We start from the raw sequence: 6,741 nt of genomic DNA, 5'->3' as shown, positions 1-6,741 counted from the left end.
AGGCATGACCTAATTCTAGTTAACTGGAAATACTTCTAACTAAAAATGAATATACTTTGAAATGACAGAATGCTTAAATGATACTTTCCAATGAATTGGAGTATTGAAACAAGAATTAATAAAATATGATAGGATATAAATTGAACATATTTACTTTTTAAAAAGACATCTTGCTGATTTAACTAGAATTTTTTCTGACTAGCTGCATTTTTTTCTTTTTGTCTTTTTTTTGGATTTTCAAGACAGGATTTCTCTGTGTATCTCTGGCTGTCCTGGAACTCACTTTGTAGATTAGGCTGGCCTTGAATTTACAGAGATCCACCTGCCTCTGTCTCCCTGAATGCTGGGGTTAAAGGTGTATATCACCGCTGCCTGGCTTTTTCTTTCTTTCTTTTTTGAGGCAGGGTTTCTCTGTGAAACTTTGGATCAAGCCTGTCCTGGAATTCGCTCTGTAGACCAGAATGGCCTCGAACTCACAGAAATCCACCTGCCTCTGCCTCCCAAGTGCTGGGATTAAAGGTGTGTGCCTCCATCACCCGGCTAGCTGCATTTTTAAAGTACCCCGAACTGCAGAGATTATCGGCACAAAGATGGATATTTTAACATCATGTTATGTTTGGGTGAGTCTTTCAAATGAAAGATAATCCAATTTAATGAACAGGGCTTAGGCTGTATGAGTACATGAGCCATGATCCACTTGTCAATGAGACAGAAGAAGATTGTGTCTTACAAAAGCGTCCACCACCCGGTCAGATGAGTCATTTCCAGTCTTCTGCCTTTCACATCTGTGCCATGAATACACACTTGGTAGTTTCCCTTCATTCCCTCTTCTGTAGGGAGGAAGAGTGATTCACACAGAAAGATAGGTTAGGCCACTCTGTGCCAGTCACCCACATTCAGAACTTTGACAAGTGTACCTGGGAGCCGGCGGTGAGTACTCCAAAAACCCAGGTCCATCTTCCCAAGAGGACAATTCTACCCCAGAGCACCATGCAGAATTAACTTCACCTCCGAATAAGGAGTGTTTAGGAAACACGGATGCTTAGTGATGGGGTGTCACAGAAGGCTGTGACATGGTCAGAAGAAAAAGGCGTGAGGATAAACATGGAGACTCTGGGGATGACACCTCTGGGCTTCCAACCCAGATGGCTCAGGCCTCCCAGGTCTCTGTTCTTGCCTGCTCAGGTAGGAGGGAGGAGTGATGACAGCCCAAAGAGGACTGAGAAGGAGAACTGGCCAAGTTCTTGCCCAGTCTTTGGGAGGACTCCTTAGCCTCCTTTGCTAGGATTGCTAGTAAAACACATTAACACATATGTGTGTGTAGATAAAATTTGTTAACAGAAACATATAGTTTAATGTGCACTGGAGATGCCATCAAGCTTGGGAGTAGGCTGGATGCCCCAGCTCCGGGCCCTGCTGTTCATCAGCAGCTCCTGCACTCTTAGTGGCCATCTATCTGCCACCAAAGGGTTTGAACTGACCTCCAGGCTATGTGGTGAGCTCTCACTTGGTTTAGCCACATTCTCTACTTTCCTCCCACACCCTTGCCAAGGGCTCACCCAATTTCTAGACTTTCCTTTTCGCCCAAAGGGACACTATAGTTCTTCCTCATGAGGTCTCCTGGACGAGACCCTGGTGATACCCTCTTGACCCTCTCGGGTCTTCCCCCCACAAACTCTCTATGAATTCTATGACTGCCACACCCCCTGAGTCCCACCCATGCAGGTACAGCCTCAATGCTTGAAGATGCTTATAAAATGCTCTCTCCTGCTCACGGAGACAGTTGCCAGTGCGGGCGAAATGACGGCTGAGGGTCAGAGACAGCAGGCAGCTTTCCTTGAGATGACTTGGTGACTCTGGCTTAGACGGAGGTCTTGATCTTGTGACTCCCAACTTAGGACGTTTTTTATGTATTAGAGTAGACAGTGTCCCTTTCTGTCCCTTGCAAACATCACACGAGTCCGTGGAAAATGCTTATCTTGCTGTGGTTCTCAGCAGCATTCACGAGTAGCACCTTTTAGCCAGTTCATTGGATGCTGAATGCTGAGGAACATTAAGGACTTGAAAAGTTGGAGAAGTGATTCACTGCCAGCACTAAGAAAGCTTTCCATGGGAGAAGAGCTGTTGTAGAGAGTTTAAATAAGGCTGAAGTAGACTGTGCACAAATTATAAGACAGCGAGAGCTAGAGACAATGAGCGGGGAAACACACAAACCTTTGTGGTTGCTTTTCTCTCAACAGAAGCTCGTCTTACTAGAAAAGGGCTTGACTAATCCCGATTCATCCCGGAGAGGTGCCACTTTTTGTTTTAGATTTCTCTTGAAGACCAATTGTTCATTTTCATCATTTTTCTCTGTCTCCATCCTCTACCACTTCTCTGATTCATTCTCTTCTCTACCCTCTCTTCCTCTTCCTTTTCCTTCCACTGAAGGGGACATTAAAGTTTGTTCTTACCTAAAGCTTCACATGGTCCATTGCAAAATTAAATCTATCAAAATGGATTTTGTATTTGGCTTCATCTATCCTTTCTCCTCATCTACTTACGATAAGCTGTTGTCTTCTCCCCCGAGAGAGAGAAGACGGTTGCCATGCAATAGGTTGCCTGTAAAGAGCATGGGCATGTAAGAAGGGGAGGAGAAGGGAACGGTGTTCATCACATCCTTGCACACTTTCATCCCTGAAGCTGGAGGCAGAAATGGCAAAGACAGAGAGGCTCCGGGCCTCCAGACTCAAGAGAAGGGTGTTCCGTTCCGCAAGCATCTGGGGATCTTGCTGTGTTGGGAATACAGAAATGAATAGACTTAGTCAAGGGGCTCCCATGATGTTGAATATGTGTGGAGAAGTAGACATTGTCTCCTTCCCGGTTTTAGAGGAAGCGCTTTCAGTTTTCTCTGTTACTATAGTGATGGTGATAGGTTTGCTGTATACAGCTTCTTTAGGTTAGGGTATATTCTTCTGTTCCTACTTCTGTCTGGACTTTTATCATGAAGGGAAGTTGGTCTTTTTTGCATGTGTAGAAATGACCACCGGATTTTGACAAAAGTTCATCCATTATTGATGGATAGCTAATCAGTGAGCTCCTTAGGTAGTCTATGCTTGTCCTTGGTTCCCTCAGTGGGATTTGCTCCGCCTGTGTCTGAGCACAGCTCGTCAGGCATTTCTGCTCCCACCTTTAAGTTCAAGGAAGACCTGAGTTTGATCCTCAGCACCCATATAAAAAGCCATCATAGGAGTGAGCTTTCATAATCCCAGCCCTGGTGGGGCAGGGGCAGATACCTGGGCTCACTGGCTGGCTAGTTTAGGCTAGTGGGTAAGCTCTGAATTCCAAAAACAGACTGTGTTCAAAGGAAGATGGCCATCCAACACCCAAGACAGTCTCTGACCCCCCCTCCCCCACACACACACCCCACATGCGTGCATGTGCACGGTGGGGGCAGGGAGGTAAAATATGCAAAGCCCCAGGAAGTTTCTGAGCTTAGATTTCTTCACAAGAAGACACAACCTTTAAGGTTTTATCCACTTTAAAGAAATGAGGCTTCTGATAATAGGATGTTGCAGCCCGAGTGTGGTTAGACACCTCTGAATTCCACAGACGCCGCTGCCTCAGAGGAGGCTGTGGCTCCAAGCGCGGGCATAGCAGCGAAATACACAACTCTGGGTGTTCATACGGCTTGTTTAGTGACGCCTCACTTTGCTGACCTGCCTGATCGGTCACTTAGGTGTAATACTGTAAAGAAGTGGGACGCCACACATCAGAGATGATTACACTGTTTTTTTGTTGTTGTTTTGTTTTGTTTTGGTTTTTTTTTTTTTTTTTTGCCATGCTGCTCTCATTTTAATCTACCTCTCAACTGTTTTCAAACATTCTGACATGCCTGCATGGACGCTTGTTAGCGTGAAGGATAATGGGAGTAGAGTTCTCTCCACGGCTTGACGGGGCATGAGGCAGAAGGCAGGGTGATGAGTCCAAGGCTTCATAACCTGCCCCGTTGCATGCTGGGAAAGTTGCTTGTTCTTTCCCAGCTTCCAGTTCCTCCTTGCAGGGGAGTGGTAGGACCTACCCAAGAGGGCTGAGGTAGGCTTTACCGCTGCTAGTATTATTTCGTTTAAAATCAGGACAGCGTCTCTGCTGGCCAGACTGGGGCAGAGATTAGAGAGCTTTCTGCCAGACACATGCGAGGACACTGTGTGGTGCATTAGCTCGCTGCTTTTATACTCATCCTCATGCAGATGTTAGGACAGCTGGAAACAGGTAAATTCTTTCCCGGAATAACACTAATGACCTTTTGTCTAATTCCTGTGGACCCTTCCCGCCATCTGAAGCCCCATGGCTTTCTTTCTTGCACTCATTTTTGTCAGTCCTCTGGCTTTCCAAACTCCCACCAGCCTGGCCCATTCAGTGAAGCTGCGGCACCCTTGGGCTTCCCTAATCCAGATCGCCAAACTTTCTCGCATCCCTCCCATGTGCCCACTCAAGAGCTCAAAGAACCACGCGGTCGGTTTGGTCACAGTAACAACCATACTTTGTTGTGCTGATTTTCTGTAACCTTTCACATCGTTGGGAACAAATACCTCAGGGAAGCAACTTCAAGGGGGAGAGATTTATTTGGCTCACAGTTTGAAGGGCTCTCTGTCACCACAGTGAGGAGCTTCATCATGGTGAAGTCATTCCACTCGTGGCCGTTGGGGTATGAGACACTGGGCGTTCACAAGACATTGGGCCAGGAGGCAGACAAAGCGGCCTGGGACCAGGGATGTATTACCCCCAAAGGCCCTCCCCGAGTAAACTACTTCCACCAGCTAGACTCACCTCCTAAAGCCTCCACAGCCCTCAAAATAATCCCATAAGCCAGGGACAAAGCTCTCAAAACATGAACCTATGGGAAGCATTCCAGATTCAACAATGGGGATGGATGGGTTAGAAGTGATTTTTATTAGTGAGAAGCTATGTTGACTCTGCTTGAACCCAAGTTTAAAGGAAAGAGCGATGAAGTAAAGAAGCAGCGGTGGTCCATTCTTGTAATCCCATCCCTTTAAAGTCAGATAGATAGATCTCTGGGGCCTGCAGATGGGTGCCTGGAGCCAGCCTAGCCTACTCCTGAGCTCCAGGCCAGAAAAAGAGCTTGTATTAAAAAAAAATGGTTCCTGGGAAGCAACACCCAGGGAGCTGACTTCTGGCTTCCACACACGTGTACCCACACAAACATCCTCTCATACAAACACACGCACATACACACAAGCAACTTGCAAAGAGGAATGGTTTGCTTCCGTTCACAACTCCAGAGGATTCATCCCGCAGTGTTCCCTGTTGCTTTGGGCTGTTGGCAGCACGGTGCATCAGAGAGGGGGGTCACACGGCAAAGAAAGATTGTTTATCACGGAAGCCAGGAAGCAAGAGAGTCAAAGTCCTAACTCCCCTTCAAGGGTATGCCCCCAGGGACCTAACTTTCCACAACCTACCTCTAAGAGGTTCCTCTCCCTCCCCCAATAACACTGGGGGCAAGCCCAAGCCTGTTAGACATGGGTCTTTGGGAGACGTTTAAGAGATAAACTATAGGAAATATTTTTTTAAATTCTGGAATTATGCAATATATATGCATAATTGTGCCATATATAACCAAGGATCATGATTCAATACATTGATTATGCTTTTAGGAATTAGAAGACACAGTTATAAAACTGGTGAGGATACAGAGGAAAAAGACCCCTTGTATGGCGGGCCCCCTTCCATCACTTGTGTTCCTCTGGCCTACAGAGGAAAAGGTCTTCCTGCAGATGGCTAGCTAAGGTCGTAGCCGTGATCCTAACTCCGCCCTGCTCAGGTCTTTGACAACCTGATTTCAGTGGCGGAGCCATTTCTCCTTTGGCTTACCTTGCCACAGACCTCCCCAACAGAACTCTGTGCAGGCAGTGGCTCCACCTTCAGAACTTCTCTTCCCTTAGTGGCCCTCCAGTGTTTCTTTCCTTCTCTTCTGCTATGGAAGCTAGCCCAGACAAAACTTCCTAAGGAGAGACTGCCCGGGAAGACACAGCCAACAGTTTCAACAACCACCAGACACAAGCAAGCCCCCCCTCAACCGCCCCTTAGACGCCCAAACTGCAGGTGATTTCAGGCACAGGTGTGACAGATAAAACCAGCAGAAGAGTTGCCAAGAGGGCTCATGGCAGCTAAGATCGCAGAACTGTGAACAGATAAAATAAGGGTTGTGTGAAACCACCAAATTTTCTGGTGGTTTTAAGACAGCGATAGATAGTGATCCAGCCTTAATCTGATCGATGGGTCTCTTTAGACTGCAGGTGCCCTTCCCTCCCCCTCTCCCACTCTCCTCTTTGCAAGAAGAGGCCCCCTTATTCTCTTTCCTCCTCTGGACCATAATCTTTCAGAGCATTGTTTAGGTGGGGAAGAATATTCCTTCCCAAAGGCCAATTAAGCCAGGGTCAGATCCAAACATTGCCTTGAAAGAAAATAACTCCCAGGCATCAGTTTGGAAAATAATACAACTTTTCCAAGTAATATAATTTTATTTTTGTGTTAATAGTTTAAAATTTGACAGGGAAATTTAAACAGGTTTTAAATCTTCATTTGCCTTTAACAACGTATTCTGTATTCCCCGTTAGAATCAAAAGCAATTCATTGAGATTCTGAATGTTTCCCACTTTGTAATATTTTTAAGACTGCAAAATAGTAATTCACTTACTCCTTACAAGATTTATGAAATTTACAAATTGGGATTTTTATTGA

The sequence above is a fragment of the Arvicola amphibius genome, chromosome 11 (genome assembly GCF_903992535.2).
Source record: "Arvicola amphibius chromosome 11, mArvAmp1.2, whole genome shotgun sequence".
Taxonomy (NCBI): Eukaryota; Metazoa; Chordata; class Mammalia; order Rodentia; family Cricetidae; genus Arvicola; species Arvicola amphibius.
Note: the sequence above shows the minus strand (reverse complement) of the source record.